Raw genomic sequence first — 17,932 nt, forward strand, 5'->3', positions numbered from 1 at the left:
TAGTGAATCATTCAAAACGTATTAAGGAAGATCAACAATGAAAAAAGAAATAAGGCAGTAATCTTATGGTAGACAACACACATACACATACACACACATTGTCCTGAAGTTTTGTGCATCCTGCTGGACTGTTTATCCATATTTATTTCTATCTATCTACACTATCTCTATTTCTCTCTCCCCCCCCTCTCTCTCCCTCCCTCCCTCTCTCTCTCTCATCCATCCATTTATCCATCCGTCCCTCCCAGCAGGATTCAGACAGATGTGGAAAACTTCAGGGGGATATAGGGAAGGTTTGCAAATGCCCCTTCATGTTTTAACTCTCATGTTTAGGCTAAATAGCTGCCAATTTGCCAAGTACTAACAAGTGATTTGCAGATAATTCTTTAGACACTAAAAGATTATTCCACAATGTCCCGATTAGATTGCTAGGGAGCCAGAATTTCCAAAAGTTAGAATTCATGGGCAGGCTATTGTTTGCTTTAATACTTTAGGAGTCACTACATAGTCCTGGAATTGAATGAAATAATGACATGAGCCAATGGTTTATGCCTGGAAGTTATTTCATATCAATAAGTATTGTGTTTATATTGGATATGCATATCTACTTAACAGGAGGAAATATGAGTTCTGTTTGACCTTCATATTCACTTAAAGCCTGAAATATTAATTGAAACACACTCTATCAGATATTAACAGTAGGTGGGAGCCCAAAGAGGCAATGGACATTTTAAGATTGATACATCAGATTAGCATAGGATTATCTACTAACATATTATACCACCAAAGAAATTGACCACGCTGGTTGGAAGATGACAGGAACTCCTGTCAACCACTCTTTAGACAGCAGGGTAAAAAAAGAAGGGGCAATTTAAAATCTCTTCCATTCTGCAAAGTTAAGAAAATTCCAAGTTTGCTCTTATTAGCTTCTTGCTTTTTTCCTCTTTTACACTGTATCTTCCATCCACATGACTAACAGCTAATCTTCTAGAAGTGGAAAGCATTATTATTTGCTTGATGGTGACACAGCAGTTAGAATGCAGTATTACAGGCTGATTTTGCTCACTACCAGGAGTTCAATCCTGAATGGCTCAGGGTTGACTTATCCGTCCATCATTCAGAGGTCTGTAAAATAAGGACCCTAATTTGTTGGGAGCAATATGCTGACTCTGTAAACTGCTGAGAGAGGACTGTAAAGAACTATGAAGCAGTAAGTCTAAATGCTATTGCTATTGCTATTTAAATCCAGGAAAGAGTAGGGAAGAAGTAGGGAAAACAAATAACCAAGTAAAGTTTTTTATCTTCAAATTATTGCTTTGGCTGTCTACCCCCCCCCCCCTTTTTTAAAGGAATATTATGCAACTAACTCTGAGAATCCATTAATTCAGTGCCACCTCTTCGATCTGAAACCTCTGTTGTCTATAGATTTATTCTGGTTTCCCACTCACCTCTATACTGGGAGAATAGCACCTGCAAGTCCATCTGGGGCTACTGAAGGCATCTGTAAAACAGCAAAGCAAACTACTGCCAGATATAAGAACCGGATGTGAGCATTCATCAGCATTTTCAGTGGGTGGCGAATCTGACTTGTCAGTTTAAATTACAATCAGCTATGCAAAATATATGCATCCACAACCAATATACGTGCTTTTATACATTCTGTCCATTTTTTTTCTGAAGGTCCCAGGAAAGATTTTGAATTGAATAAAGATTGGGAAATAAAAAGATTTATGGAGCTTCCCCACCCCCCACCCCGCCGGTATGCATTTCTATCAGTGCTGCAGTGAATATTTCTTCTTCATTGTTTCCAATTATTCTGATTCTCCTTGACAGAAAACAAATTGCTTTCAAATGGCTAGCTAGGCTATAGTTAAATGCCTCCTATGAAATATGTATATACATGTTCCAGGCATTAGAAGAGCATCTGGAAAAAAAAACACCAATTGAATTCAGCGGATTAAGAATCAGAAAACAGATTGATTCTAAAATGAAAAAGCTCAATAGCAGTTGCATCTATGTGTGGGTATATGTGTGTGTGTGTAGACACACACAGGCACATGCACAAAACATTCAGACAGCCCAATAGAGCAAAAGGTGACATGCTGGGGTAGCTTTGAGAAGAACACATGGTATGTACAACCCATTATACCAGACTAACATGCTTTACCCTTCCTCATCTCTGCTTAGTTGCTAAGCAATGTGAATAAAAGCAGACAGGTTTAATTAGGTCTATATCCTGAATGACCTAGCTATTATAAATGTATAACACACACAAAAATTAACACTTAATTTGTATTTTCTTCCAGAGTTTCAGCTACATTTTAAAGCATAGTTACATAATCAATATCCCTGGGGCTGCCTGAAGCTCACCAATATGGCTCAATTGTTCTCCAAATTCTTAGAAAGCTCCCTTGTATACATATACCCCATACATACTCTTTCTTGCCTTCTCCATGTCTGCTGTACATATAGGTAGTCCTCAACCTAAGACTGTAATGGAGCCTGCCATTATGGTCACATGTTTTGAGAGCCATTAAACGAGACAGCCTCACTTAATGGCCCCGACTTCCTGTTCCTGCTGACCTGGTGGCTAAATATTGCACAGACTGCTTTGGGAAAGCAGAGTAGACTGTTTTATTGCTGGGCTGCTTGGTGCAATACATTTTCATTTTCTGAGCAACCACAATTCAATGCAGCTGCTTGGACCAGGACCAGCAAAAAGTAATCCATCTCTAACCCAAGTGCTGTAGATCTTTGAAAGGTAATTGAGGAAGGTGAGGGACCTGGAGTGGGAAGCAGGTCTGCATGGATCTGGTGTGGAGGAATTGGGGGAGATTGGCTGGGTGTACTGCTACAATCAGCTGGAAGGTTGAACAGCCAGGGAGATGCTGCAGCAGCCATAACTTTAAGACCAGGTCCTAAGTAGCTTTGATGTGGAAGAGAATTCCACCATAATTTTGAATGGCTGCTACCAGTCATAAGTTGAAGACTACCTGTATGCCACTGATGGATCAGAGAAGGTGGGACTGCACGAGGTTTTGCAGAAACTTGCTGCTTTCTATAGGGATAGATTTTGCATCACAATATGACAAAGCCACTCTCATTATTCTGTCTTCCTTTGCACCCTCACCCTAAACCAGGAAACATGTGACAGAGAACAATTCTGGAGAAAGGATCAGATAAACACCTACAGTTTATGGATCAAGCAAGCTAAGATAAGCAGGAACTTTACAGAGTTTCCAGAAGCTACTTGGCATTCTGCTGGGGCACACCAAGATTATGACCTTGGTGTTGGGTGGCTAATGATAGGCAGGCAGGCAGGCAGGCAGGCAGGCAGGCAGGCAGGCAGACAGACAGACAGACAGACAGACAGACAGACAGACAGATAGAGAGTAGTGATAGCTAACCTTTTCAGGACCAAGTACTCAAAGCACACATGTGCCCAAACCCCCAAAATGCAAAGTGTGTGCAGCCACCACCCTTGTGCCCTGCCCATTCGCATGTAGCTCCCCATGTACCCCGCTCCGAGCACACAGGCCACACATGCCCTGCTCCTCACATGCGCTCCTTGTACACACACACACAGACCTGTAGATGTGGCAGAGACCTGAAGACCAGATGGCCGGTGGGAGGCACGTGCGCATGCAAGGCGGCGCTGAACTGGGCTGATGACTCGCGTGCCCGCAGAGAGGGCGGTGCATGCCACCTCTGGCATGCGTGCCATAGGTTTGTCATCACAGCTATAGAGGCTGCAGGACACAAGGCACAGCAAATGCATGAGAATTTTTTTTGTTGTTGCAGGATTATGTTCCTGCAAAGTCTCAGGCAAGTAGCAAGTCTTGGGAACAGAAACATCTCTTACTGCTTTATCGAATACGGTTCTGTAGCACATTGGATTTAAAAGTATAAAAGATGTAGTAGGAAAGGGAGGCATATGTGAGATTTAAAGCAGCTGCATCTTTTTCTGGGTACAAGCAGCTCTTCTTTCATGTTTGGTTGGAGAAGCTGCAGAGGGGTCCTATGTTGTGCTGATAGGATCTACATTTTTGCTCTGAGGTGCTCTAAAGAGGATTTTGCCTTAAAGCCTAAAACGCTGCAGAATCCTAGCATTTGTGCTTGAGCCTGGCAGTCTTTGCCAGCAGCTGTCAGCTAATCCTATGCAGCTCATAAGCATTCCAGGCCACGACTTTGTGAGCCTCTGCCTGGCTCCTGTAGTTCTGGATTACCCCGTGGGTTTTTTCAGTGCCAATTCAGCAAAATGGATGTAGATACTTTTCTGCCTACTGATTCTATTGTAGTTGTATATTTGTTATCTCTTTTCTCCATCCTGGTGTTGCCAAACTAAGACATTAATATGAAAGGTTTTAATGTCTATATACTTTGGATGTGTGTTTGTGTGTGTGTGTGTTCATAAACAAATATTTATGGAAGATATGTTTGTTCTTTTGATTCACAGAGATCTTGCAAATGTCTGGAAGATTTTTTTTTCTTTTGATTCATAGAGATCTGTGTGTATCTCCCTGTGCATTAAAACTGAGCGGCTATATCCTGTTTCCTTGAAAATAAGACCTCTCTGGATAATAAGCCCAATCAGGCTTTTGAGCACATGCACTAAAATAAGCCCTTTCCCAAAAATAAGTCCTTCCTGAAAATATTGCAACACAGCAGCAGCCATGAAGTGACTATGGTCGCCGCCTCCTGCACTTCAAAAATAATAAGACCTCCCCAAAAGGCAAGTGCTTATTTTGGGGGTCAAAAGAAAATAAGACCCTGTCTTATTTTGGAGAAAACATGGTATCATTATATTGAATACAAAGATTAATATTAATACAGAGAAGGCTGTGAGAGCGAAACAATGCTTAGGAAAAATGAGGCTGCTCACATAAGCCGTCTAGAACTCTTTAAAGCAGCTACATCTTGGACCACATGGTTGGTTTAAGGAACTGTCGATAGTGTCTCTAAAGTATGTTTTTGCCTCTGGTTACAACATGTAATAGGACATTTAATTAATTTAATTAATACAGCAAAAATTGTGCATTTTCATCCTCTCGCATTTTAAAGCACTTTGAATTGTTTCTCTTTTGCCATGCAGTCCTAACGTAGTTGAAAAACTGGCTTGACTTTCAACTTGATAAATTTTGTGCATCCTTCACCTAAGGCAGTTTGGTTTAATCAAGGCAACCAGGATAAAAGATCCAGAATAAAAGGTGAGAGAGGATATCCTTTGCATATCTTTTTGATGTCCAAAGAAAATTCTTAATGTTTGTTTTTCTTCCAATTGCCCTGGGCATTATCTTAATCCTGAGTTTAATATGAATTTTAGACATTCTATTCATCCGAATGAACCTTTGGCAAAACTGGAAGGCAGCTGCTGCTTTTAGTGCAATATTTTTTGGTTGTTATTTATTTATTTATTTATTTAGTTAGTTACTCTGTCATTCATGTACAAGATAACAGGAATAACAATAAACATGAATAAGAACACAGAAAATGGGTACAAATAAATGGGGACAGTAGGACAGGGATGTTAGGCACGCTGATGCACTTATGCATGCCTCTACTAACCTGTTAGGAATGGGGTGAGATCAATGTTAGACAGTTTAAGATTAAAGTTATGGGGGTTTGAGGATGCAACAACAGAGTCAGGTTGTGCATTCCAGGCATTGATCACTCTGTTGTTGAAATCATATTTTCTGAAATCGAGTTTGGTGTGGTTTACCATGAGTTTGTACCTATTGTGTGTATTGTTGTGTATTGTTGTGGTTGAAGCGGAAGTAGTCATTGATAGGTAGGATGTTGTAGCAGATAATTTTGTGTACTACACTTAGGTCAGACCGTAGGCGGCACAGTTCCAGATTGTTCAAACCTAGATTTCAAGCCTGGTGACATAAGGTATTCTGTTGCTAACAGAAAAGTGGAGTACCCTTCTTGTGAAATACCTCTGGACTCGCTCAATCGGAATCTTGGAACTCCTTAGCTTTTAGATGGAATTGGGGAACAAAACGTTTTATCAAGACCTTAACCTTTACATGACTGCAGTTCCATCATTCCCAATCAACTTAGCATGTTCAAGATGCTTGAAATCTGAGCAAGTCTGTTTCAATTAAGTTTGCTATGATATGATTGGTGCTTTCTCTATTTCAATGAAAAATCCCATGGATTAATGTGCCCTCAAATCTCTGTAAGCTGCTTTTCCTAAAACATGCTTTATAGGGATAATTCATAAAATTGCATGAGATACAACATTAATAATTGCTGAAAAGATGAACTGCATTGTACTGATGCAGATCTTTATGCAAGCAATCTGTGTAAAACTAAAAAAAAAATCAAAATATTGTAGGCCCGTTTTAAACTACAAATGAAAGTCATGGGGCGGGGGATCATTTGCTGCTTTTATCAAGGATATTCCAGAAAGGTTTCATCCTGCACTGCTTTCCATCTTGCTTAAACATGTAAAAAATGGAGATTTCAGTTTGAATCAACATTTTCAATATTATTTACCAAAAAAAGGTACTACAGATTTCAAAATGGTTTGTTAGTCTATTACAGAGGACTATTTCTGCATGTTGTAATGTAATTGCATTAAACATGAAAGTCTGGACTTTGCCCTCATTTTTATATGATAATGTATACATACTAATACAAAATGCATATATGAATTTGTCAAATTAGGAGTACTTTTCCTATTTGCTATACAGGATGAATCTCTACATTGTTGTCATCATTAATTTATACACATATAAAACTTTCTGATTAGTTGCTCAAAGATAATGCCATACCTCTCACCATGGGCAAGTGTGAGTTTAAACTGTAGGGATGCGGTGGCTCAGTGGCTAGGACGCTGACCTTGTTGATCAGAAAGGTCGGCAGTTCCATGGTTTGAATCCCTAGTCCCTAGCGTAGTGGAGTGAGCTCCCATTACTTATCCCAGCTTCTGCTAACCTAGCAGTACAAAAGCATGTAAAATGCAAGTAGAAAAATAGCGACCATCTTGGTGGAAAGATAACAGCATTCCATGCGCCTTTGGCCTTTAGTCATGCCGGCCACAAGACCAGAGAGATGTCTTCGGACAGCACTGGCTCTTTGGCTTTGAAATGGAAATGAACACCACCCCCTAGAGTCGGGAACGACTAGCACCTATGTACGAGAGGAACATTTACCTTTAGTCAGAGTGCAGCTACAGTAAAATTGTCTTTTGAAATTCTCTCTCAAAGCCATTAGCAGAGAAGCTGGTAAATATGTAAATATATATATATATATATATATATATATATATATATATATATATATATATATATATATGTGTGTGTGTGTGTGTGTGTGTGTGTGTGTGTGTGTGTGTGTGTGTGTGTGTGTGTGTGTGTGTGTGTGTGTGTGTGTGTGTGTGTGTGTGTGTGTGTATATAAATATGTATGTATGTATGTGTGTATATATATATATATATATGTATGTATGTATGTATGTATGTATGTATGTATGTATGTATGTATGTATGTATGTATATATATATATATATATATATATATATATATATATATATATATATATATATATATATATATATATATATATATATATATATATATATATATATATATATATATATATATATATATATATATATATATATATATATATATATATATATGAACTTCTAGGAGAAATTCGCTATTGCTTTAGGGTAAAAAACCCTAACATTACTTCTGAGAAAGACCCACAAACGGAGTTTCCTCATTAAAGCTTCTCTTGGGATTAATTTGGGAAACTAGAGATGATTATAAAATGAAAGAGGAGATTCACATACATCCTTGATTACCTCAACCAAGTTCAAGAATACCACATTTCATCTCTGAAAGTTTCTCTAAAAATAACACTATCTTATCTTTTGAAATAATTTCCATAGCAAATTTTCTTTCATCAAATAAATAGGACCTGACCAGCAACAAAGGTACAAGCAAGGATGCAGAATTGCTCTGCCCAGCATTAATAATAGCTAAAACTTTATGTCACATGTGATCCTTGAAGTTTCAGATGCCTCTTGAGAATTGCCGAAAACTGCTATGAGATTTTAATATTTAATGTGGTAGGACAATGCTATTAAACACATGGAGAATAATCAGGTCATCTATAATTAAGTACATTAAATTAAATTAAATTTAGCTTTTGCCTTATTGCTATCCATTTTTTTTTGTCTTGATCCCTGTGACTTTTTGGAATGCACCCCTGGCATACCATTAAAAACCAAAAATATTCTGAGCCTAAGAAGCATTGTATTGAAGACTGGACTGCTTGAAGAGACGTGGAACAGCTGAGGTAAGTAGAACAGCTTTTATTGTAACGGAACAGCAACTAGAGTAACTATATAGAGTTCAGCACCTCGCCCTGTTTGACAGCTATTTATATGCACTTCAGCCAGCCACGCCTTAGCCAATCAGGTGCGGCTGAGGAGTTGCTGGCTTTCAATCGTAAGTCAAGGACCTGCGGCCGGTTGTAAGTCGAGGACTTAGGACCGATCACAAGTCGAGGACTTAACACTTCTTTCCCCACCAGCGGACACACATGTGCAGTAAGGGTGCATGCGTACTCACTTAGATGGGCAGGGCAGCGCTGGACCCACCCAGAATGATGCAGTTGCAGAGGAGCAGTCGGTGAGGTACGTCGTCCCTGTAGTAGCTCCTCCCCAATGGGAGTGGAGTTCCGGGTGATGTCATCCGGGCCTACCAATGGAGATGGCGAACTTGGAACAGGTAGGTGAACTAGCGGCGACAGAACGGCTTGAGAAGTTGCCTAGGAAGGCTGCCAGGAGGTGGTGGCCAGGCAGGAGAGGCCTGATTGGGAGAAGGCCTTGGTGGGTTGATGCGGAAGCGGTGTCATGGTGGATTGAGGAGGTGCCCGGGCAGGCTGCCAGGAGGTGGTGGCCAGGCAGGAGAGGCCTGATTGGGAGAAGGTGGGTAGGCGGTGCCTTAGTTGATCCATGTGGTGTTGCCACTCGCTGCCATTGGGAAGTCCGACCCTATAAGAACAGGGACCGGTTACTTTGGTAATGTGGCAGGCACTCACCTTGGATCTGTGAAACTCCTGGTGAAAACCAGGTCCCGCTCCCTGAAGAGGCGTGGAGGCACCCCAGGTCACGAGGCTGCATGGTGTTATAAAGAGGGTGCAGCCTGTCTAGAGTGGTTCGCAGGTGGCGGCCCATCAGCAGCTCTGCGGGGCTTTTGTTGGACAGGGGACAATCTCTGCGGTCCATGAGCCCCAATGCTTCTTTGGCTGAGCAGACTGCTCATTCCGCTTGGCCATTGCAAGCAGGATGGTAGGGGGCCATTGGGGCATGGCGGATCCCTTGCCCGGTCAGGGAATCCTAGAAGGCTGCGGCAGTGAATTGGGGCCTGTTGCTGGTCACTACAGTGTCCAGCAACCCATGCGTGGCAAACACCCTCCACAATGCCCGTATGGTGGACTCTGCAGTGGTCGATGCCATGATCAGGAGTTCCACCCAACAGGAGAAGGCGTCCACGACCATCAGGAAATTCTGATCATGAAAGGGGCCCGCAAAATCCAAATGGACCCTTGACCAGGGTCCCCTAGGAACCTCCCAGTCTCTAATGGGAATGGCTGGAGGGCAGGGCGGGAGAGTTGGCAGGATGTGCAATGGCTGACCCAAGTAGCTATCTCCTCATCCAACTTGGGCCACCAGAAATAGGTGCGAGCCAGAGCTTTCATGCGAGCTATGCCTGGGTGGCCCTGGCGGAGACAGTCTAGCACTTGGTGGCGCAAGGAGGGAGGAATAATCACCCCCACACAAATTGTAGTAGATGATTATTATTAGCAATCAGGAAACACTGGAATCACTCGAGGAACCCGGCCCATGATTTGTGTGGTGAGCCAAAAGGCGCGAACTGAGGCAGCGAAGCCATAGCGATAAGCAGTGCAGAGGTAAAAAAAATGTTCACGTGAAGAGAAAAGGAATTAATCATCCTTCTCCTTTACTGTTCTAGCAGGAAACCTTCAACATCCCTTTCTCATCGCTAGTATTGAAGACTGGACTGATTGAAGAGACTTGGAACAGCTGAGGTAAGTAGAACAGCTTTTATTGTAACGGAACAGCAACTAGAGTAACTATATACAGAGTTCAGCACCTTGCCCTGCTTGACAGCTATTTATACGCAAGTTGTCAAGCAGGGCAACCAATGGAAAAGGTGCAAACAGCCCATGTTTCAGCCAGCCGCGCCTTAGCCAATCAGCCATGGTTGAGCAGTTGCCGGCTGTCAATCGCAAGTCAAGGACTTGCGCCCGGTCATAAGTCGAGGACTTAGGACCGATCGCAAGTTGAGGACTTAACATATTGTGGGCTATTTTTCTCTACCTTTCGCTGATTTCAAGCCTTTGCATTTTTCTGCTGAAAGAAGTAATATTTCTGTGTTCAGATCTGCTCAGGGTGCTATTTTATGAAGCAGTAAGTTCCATTTCCAAAGCTTGCCCAAATAGTTTAAATCTTTAAAATATGGCAAAAGTAAAGGTTCCCCTTACATAGATGTGCTACTTGTTCCTAACTCTAGGGGACGGTGCTCATCTCCCTTTCAAAGTCTAAGAGCCAGCACTATCCAAAGATGTCTCCATGGTCATGTGGCTGGCATGACTGAACACCAACGGCGCACAGAATGCTGTTATCTTCCCACCAAAGGTGGTTCCTATTTTTCCTACTTGCATTTTTACATGCTTTCGAACTGCTAGGTTGGCAGAAGCTGGGACAAGTAATGGGAGTTCACTCAGTTATGTGGAGCTCATGATTCAAACTGCCGACCTTTCTGATCGACAAACTCAGCATCTTAACCACTGAACCACCCTAAGAAGATATGGCAAGAACTTGCTAATTACTAGTCACTACTAGTTGATAGTCCCCAATTTATAACAATTTGTTTAGCAATCGTTCAAAGTAACAGTGGTATGGAAAAAAAGTGACTTTCAACCAGACTTGCAACTTATGACCATTGCAGTGTGATCAGGCTTAGGGTGCTTAGCAACCAGCAGTATGCTGTGGTTACGTGATCACCATTTGTGATTTCCCAGCTGGCTTCCAAACAAGTAAAGTCATCAGGGAAAGCAGGATTCACTTAACAACTGTGGAAATAAAGGTTGTAAAATCAGATACGACTCATGTAATGGTCACTTTTTTTCCACTCCCAATTGTGATTATAAGTCAAAGACTACATGCAATATATATCCATTCATGAAAGAGCCAACATATACAAAAGTAAAACTTCCTTTGTTGAGAGTTTGATTGATTTTGTGGCATCACGTCATTTTCGTTTCTTAGTGACCATGTAGAAAGAGGATCAGTTCAGCTGGTCCACAGTTTGCCCTGGCTGCCATGTAATACAAGTTGCTGGCTCTTGCTTATAATGCATTACAATAGCAGAATTAGAAGGGACCTTGGAGGTCTTCTAGTCCAACCCTCTGCCTAGGCAGGAAACCCTATACAATTTCAGACAAATGACTATCCAACATCTTCTTTAAAACTTCCAGTGTTGAGGCATTCACAACTTCTGGAGGGAAGCTGTTCCACTGATTAATTGTTCTAACTATCAGGAAATTTTTCCTAAGTTGCTTCTCTCCTTGATTAGTTTCTACCCATTGCTTCTTGTTCTACCCTCAGGCGCCTTGGATAATACTTTGACTCCCTCTTCTTTGTGGCAACCCCTGAGATATTGGAATACTGCCAACATGTCTCCCCTAGTCCTTCTTTCTATTAAACTAAACTATTATAAATCCCTGTGTGGCAAATGTTAATATTGTTGACATTTAGTATCACCAAATCTGTAGAGTTTCAGGTAGGGATTTTCCCAATGCTCTCTGGAAAGGTTGTGGATTGAACCTGGATCTTTCAGTTTCAAAATAAGTGTTTTCCTACTCAGCTTACATTCACCCTGATCAAACTAACAGACCAAAATTAAGGCAAGTCCCATTAAGTAAGGAGGAACTCCTCAATCTGCAGCTATGCTTAATTTAATAACATTGGCTGCTGATACTGGCTTTTCTAATGTTCTAAAAAAATATATGAGAAGTGTTGATAAAATGGGGGTTCTTTTGTTATAACACAATATGCCACTGTATCTATATATAGACAGGAAGTGATTTTGTAAGTTGTTTAATAGTCTAGTCGTGTAACATAGTTAAGAGATATATTTAGAATGGCTTCAACTTCTTTTATAGGTCATTAATACCAAATAACATGATGTGTTTACTGAAAGACTGGTTAATGAAATTGCTTTGACTGACCTCCATGAAAATACTAATTTTGTGAGGAGATATTTAAAAAGTTTATTTTGGTCCTACTATAGAGATAATAATTGTTAATGGTGAATACACTCAATACCCTAATTGATTACTCAGAGGAAAAAACAATGGAAAGTAAACAAGTCAGGAAAGAATGGGGCATTGGTTCTTACCCGATACGCCCCTTCTCTAGGCAGGTGGAGACAGCGGTCATGCATGGGTTAACTCAGTCAGTAACCAATAAACTGAGTCTACCAAAGTGATGTCATCGCCTCGGGAGAGTGTCCTCCCACTTTTGTGACAAAGGAGATAAGTAGACTGCTGTGCGTTAGTTGACTGCTTTCAATCCTCCGGAAAAAATAAAATAAAATTCCCCCCTTAGCTCCATAATGCCCACTGTCACTAGGCCAGGAACCAAGGGTGGGGATGACCGCTGTCTCCACCTGCCTAGAGAAGCGGCGTATCAGATAAGAACCAATGCCCCATTCTACAACGTTGGTGGAGACAGCGGTCGTCAGGGCCGGATTTTCCTATAGGCTAACTAGGCTTCAGCCTAGGGCCTCAAGATCAAGAGGGGCCTACATTCAAATTGTTAGCAAAATTAAAATTACACTATTCTAAAAACAGTGAACACTAAAATACTGAACCAAAAATAAGGAGAAATTCTACGCGTATGACTAATAAACAAACATAAAAATGCATTGGTTAAGATCGTTCCAGCACCGCGGCAGTTGGGGAGCCCGCCCACGATCCCGGCACCGGCGGTCGGGCGAGAGGCACGGCCGCTCCCAGTAGCCACCCTGTTGACGCGGAGCCCACCAGCGGCCAGGCAGGTGAGGGCAAGGGGGCCGAGCCGGGCAGCTGAACGCAGCAGGGGAGGCGGCTGGCCTCGCTGCCTTTGCCGCAGAGCAGAGCCGCCCTCCGTCGGGAGGCCAGCTATATATATATAGAAATATAGTGATATATATCACAGTAATTATGTATTTTATTGTCTCTCATGCAATTTACAAACTTAAAAATGGGAGGTGAAAGGGCCTCATAAGTGGAATAGCCTAGGGCCTCTTTTCATCTAAATTCGGCCCTGGCGGTCATGCATGGGATGTACCAGAGCTGGGCTTGTCCCGGGGTGGGATTGAGACTGGGCTAGGAGTTTGAAGAAGGGAGAACTTGCTGGAGGACTTGCCATCTGAATGCCGCATCTGCCGATGCGTATGTCCATCTTATAATGGCGGATAAAAGAATTAGGGCTCGCCTAGGTGGCCACCTTGCAGATCTCTTCCACCGAGGCCTGCCTTGTCCACGCTTTAGATGTATCCGTGCTTCTTGTGGAATTCGCCGTAATGTTAGATGAAGGGGAGAGGTGGTTTGCCACATAAGCCCTGGTTATAGCCAATCGGATACAGTGCCCCACCATAGATGGTGAAGCCTTTAGCTCCTTATTTGTGGGATGGAAAGAGATGAAGAGTGCCTCAGTGCGTCTGAAGATGGCCGTCTTGGCAATATAGATCTTAAGAGCCCTTCTGATGTCTAACTTGTGCCATTTGCACTCAAGCCTATGAGAGGGATTAGGGCAAAGGTTTGGTAGGGTGAGGTCCAGGGACTGATGAAAGGCCAAATTGACCTTTGGGACAAAGGTGGGATCAATCCAAAGGACCACACAGTCTGGGTGAAAGATACACAGGTCAGAACGGATGGAAAGAGCCGCCAATTCTGAGATGCATCGTGCCAACGTGATAGCCACCAGGAAGGTTGTCTTCAATGTGAGGTGATGCAGGGAGGCCGATCTGAGAGGCTCAAAGGGTGGTCCAGTGTGGGAGTCAAGGACCCTGGTGAGATCCCACGAGGGGAAGCGGTGGATGACAGGAGGGCAGAGGTTAGACGCGCCCTTAATGAAGCATTGTACATGAGGGTACAAGGAGAGAGGCTCATTTCGGTGAAGAGAGAGAACCGAGGACAGAGCCAAAACCTGCCTCCGCAAGTTGTTAGGCGTAAGCCCTTTGTTTAGTCCCTGTTGCAGGAACTCCAAACCTGGGAAACCGAAGCCTCCAGGGGAGAAACAACTTTAGAGATGCACCACGTGCTGAAAGTCTGCCACGTTGATTCGTAGATTCTATTAGTGGCTGGGCGTTGGGAAGCCTGAATGGTTTGGATTAGTCTCAGAAAGGTTAGCTGCTCTCAAGACCTCCATGTGGTTAGGTAGAGCCAAGATAGGTCGGGGTGTTGGATGGAACCCTGATGAAGAAGGGACAGGGGAAGACGCCACTCTGGCCCCACTGAGAGGTTGATGAGGTCCACGAACCATGGCCGGCGCGGCTAATGGGGAGCGAGCAGAATGAGCTCGGCCTCCTCCTCTATCATTTTCCGAATGACCCACTGTATCAGGGGAAGGGAGGGAAGGTGTACAGGAGACCGCAGGGCCACCTGCACCTCAAGGCGTCCGTCCCTTCTGCGTCTGGTGTTGTGTAGCAAAACAGATACCTGGGCAGCTGTTTGTTGGATGCTGTTGTGAAGAAATCTAGGATCGGGTCGCTGTACCTGGTCAACGCTGTACCTGGTCAACAGGAAGATGCAACAATTGAGGGTCCACTCCGCAGGGTTGATTGTTGTACAACTCAACCAGTCCGCCCTGGAGTTGTTGGAGCCCGAGATGTGTTTGGCGTAGAAAGAGAGAAGGTTGGTTTCCACCCAGATCCCTAAATGAAAGGCAGACTCCATGAGAGAAACAGCTCTCGTCCCCCCCTGGCAGTTGACATATGCCTTGGCTGTCATGTTGTCTGTCCGAATGAAAACATGTGTGTTGTGAACTGAAGATTGGAATTGAAGGAGAGCTAGATGAATGGCCCTCAATTCTAACCAATTCATACTGTGGGAGAGGTTGGAGTTGGACCAGAGACCCTGAGCTATCTGATCCTCCAGATGAGCACCCCAACCCATCAGGCTCATGTCCATCGTGACTATGAGGTGAGGAGGTTCCCTGAAAAGGGACCCCTGAGAGATGGCTGGGGAGATCCACCAATCCAGAGAGAGAAGGACCTCTGGAGTCAACCTAACTGTTGCTGGGGAACAGCTGCTGTTGGTCTTTTGGAATGTCAAAGAAACCATTGGAGGCAATGGCTGTGAAGCTACGCCCAAGGAATGATGGAGAAACAAGAGACCAGCAGTTGAGACAGCTGGAGAAGGGGAGCCTGCTGCTTCCTTTGTACCTATAAGGCTAATTCCCTGAGGCTGAGCTGTCTCTCCTGAGACAGGAAGACTTTCTCCTGGGCGGAGTCAATGACAGCCCCCAAGTGGACTAGGTGAGAGATGGGGGTCAGGTGGCTTTTCTCCTGATTGATGGAGAACCCCACCTCCTGAAGTACCTGCCAGGTGTTTTGTAGATCCCGCAGGGCCTGGGTGCATGACCTGGACAATAGGAGGATGACGTCCAGGTAACAAAAGATCCGAATGGGTCTGGCACGGAGGTGAGCTGCTACGACTGACAGGATCTTTGTAAAGACCCTTGGGGCTGATAATAGCCCGAAGGGCGTGATACTGGAAGTGACGGCCCACATAAATGAATCGGAGAAATCATCTGTGTTGCTTGTGAATGGGTACATGGAGGTAAGCATCCCTGAGGTCTACCGAAGTTAGGAGATCGTGTCTGCACACACTCTCTAGAATTGACAAGAGAGAGTGCATTTTGAACTTCCTGTACCTGATGAACCGATTCAAGAATTTGAGATCAAGGATTGCTCTCCAGCCCCCCGAAGACTTTGGGATGATAAAGAGATGAGAGTAGAACCCCCATCCCACCTGGCCTGGAGACACAGGTTGAATGGCCCATATGAGAAGCAGGTGATGGATGGCCTGCTCCACTAGGAGCCTCTTTTGAGGATGCCTGGAAATGGAGCAAGGGGCAAAAGTGTTCGGAGGGCTGGAGCGCAAATCCAAGAGAAGGCCGAATCTGATTGTGGCTCTGACCCACATGTCGTTGGTGATGTTGTCCCAACGATCTGCAAAGGTCGACAGCTGACCCCCTATGGGGAGATCTTTCATGCAGTCACTTCTGCCTCTTGAAGGATCGGTTGGTATTTTCCCTGAATGACTTTATGGGCTGGAATCTCTGGCTGTTTCTGCCTGACCTGTTTATTAAAGGAGGGGCCCTGTCTGGGAGGAGCCTGACGCTGTGGACGGGAGTTGGAGGAACCCCTCTCCTGACCTCAAAAGGGCTGTCTGCAGTAAAAGGATTGGCTTTGGCCCCCCTGCTTCTTAGTGGCCGGCTGTAAGACCTTCCGCTTATCTTTGGACTCCACCAAAAGGGGGTCCAATGGGGCTCTGAAGAGAAGGGATGAATATGGAGAGGAGGCAAGCCTGAACTTGGCCTGGGCTTCTGCCTGCCACTGCTTTAGCCAAAGCAGACAACAGGTGGAAATGGAGGATGCTATGGCCTTGGACACAAACCTAGCCGCGTCCAAGGAAGCATCTGCCGCTTTTATTTTGTTAATGTCCCTGCGAGCCCTGGAAACCCTGGCTGGGAGCCTAGCCTGGAGTTGCCTCAGTCATAAGAGGGCAGAACGACTAAAGAAGGAGGCAGAGGTACCTGCCCTAATGGTCCAAGCCAAGGCCTGGTGACTCTTGATTAGCATTTGCTCTATTCTCTTGTCCTCGGGGCAAAGAGCCTCCTCAGGAGCTGCTAAGGCAGTGTTGGGGGAAGAAAGGCAAATTATAGGTAAGTCGACAGGAGATACCTCCAAGGCCTTGGTGAATTCTGGTCCCACATTATACAGGAGCTTATCCAAGGTATTGGGGAGAGGACCTGTACCTGGTGATGCCTACTGGTTCTGGACCACGTCTATGAATAATCTGGGTGATGGAATCATCTCCTTTTCAACCTTAGGCTGGATGAAGAGGGGATCAGTAATGTTCGTCTTGTCAATCTCTGTCCCTGCTTTAGGAGAAGGGATGCCAGTGATTCTTCTGGCCTTAAAAAGGAGAGAATGAAAGACAGCAGGTTTGAACAAACCAACAAATGCAGGGGGGTCAGGAGGAAGTCCCTCATCTTCTGAGAGATCTGAATCCCTTGCCGGGCATTCTTCGACAAAAACCGAAGGCTGGTTGGAAGTGCCAGGGAGCTCATGTGACAATGAAGCCGAGAGATCCCCATCCCTGCGCCTGGAACCCGAGGAAGAAGAAGACCTGCGAGGGGTAGAGTGGTTAGAAGATCTGTGTTTAAGGACCACTGCTAAGCCGCGTTTAATGGCCTCAGAAATTATGTCTGTCATACCAGGAGAGTAAGAGCGGCAGCGGCGGCATGGGGGAGGGGAATCCTCCACCGATAGAGGGGATCTTCATCTGGAGTGATGTTCCTGCCCCCCTCAGATTCATCCCCACTGCAGATGAAGTCACCTGGGCCCCTGGCCTCCTCTGGATGAATGATGGAAGCTGCAGGAGAGAGATCATCCTCCAACTCAGAGGACAGGTCAGGTGGAGGATTGGTCTGAGAAGCACTTTGGGGCTGAAAAAGATGGGATTCAGTGTGATTAGCCTTGGCCCTGGCCTTGCAGGGAGGAGCCTGGGTGGCACTATCCCTGACCTGTGGCTTGGTATTACCCTTCTGTGAGTCCCTGAGGGCCTTGGGGGAAGGTTCTGTGGGGGATGTTTCTGGGGCCGGTTTGCATTT

At 44.4% G+C, this 17,932-nt stretch overlaps 1 long non-coding RNA gene across 2 annotated transcripts in view; it reads right to left on the bottom strand.

The window, feature by feature from the left end:
* LOC148043549 (uncharacterized) overlaps positions 1-17,932 on the bottom strand; it is a 67,952-nt gene that overhangs the window by 13,778 nt on the left and 36,242 nt on the right. The window contains exon 3 of one of the 2 annotated variants that reach the window (XR_015697994.1): positions 1,449-1,501. The exons of the other annotated variant lie outside the window; for it this stretch is intronic. This is a non-coding gene — a long non-coding RNA (uncharacterized LOC148043549). The remainder of the gene's footprint in view (positions 1-1,448; positions 1,502-17,932) is intronic. 2 annotated transcript variants of the gene reach the window in all.

The sequence above is a fragment of the Thamnophis sirtalis genome, unplaced genomic scaffold, assembly GCF_051295495.1.
Source record: "Thamnophis sirtalis isolate CommonGarterSnake01/CBP01778 unplaced genomic scaffold, rThaSir2_p1.2 scaffold_11, whole genome shotgun sequence".
In the NCBI taxonomy this organism is placed as follows: domain Eukaryota; kingdom Metazoa; phylum Chordata; class Lepidosauria; order Squamata; family Natricidae; genus Thamnophis; species Thamnophis sirtalis.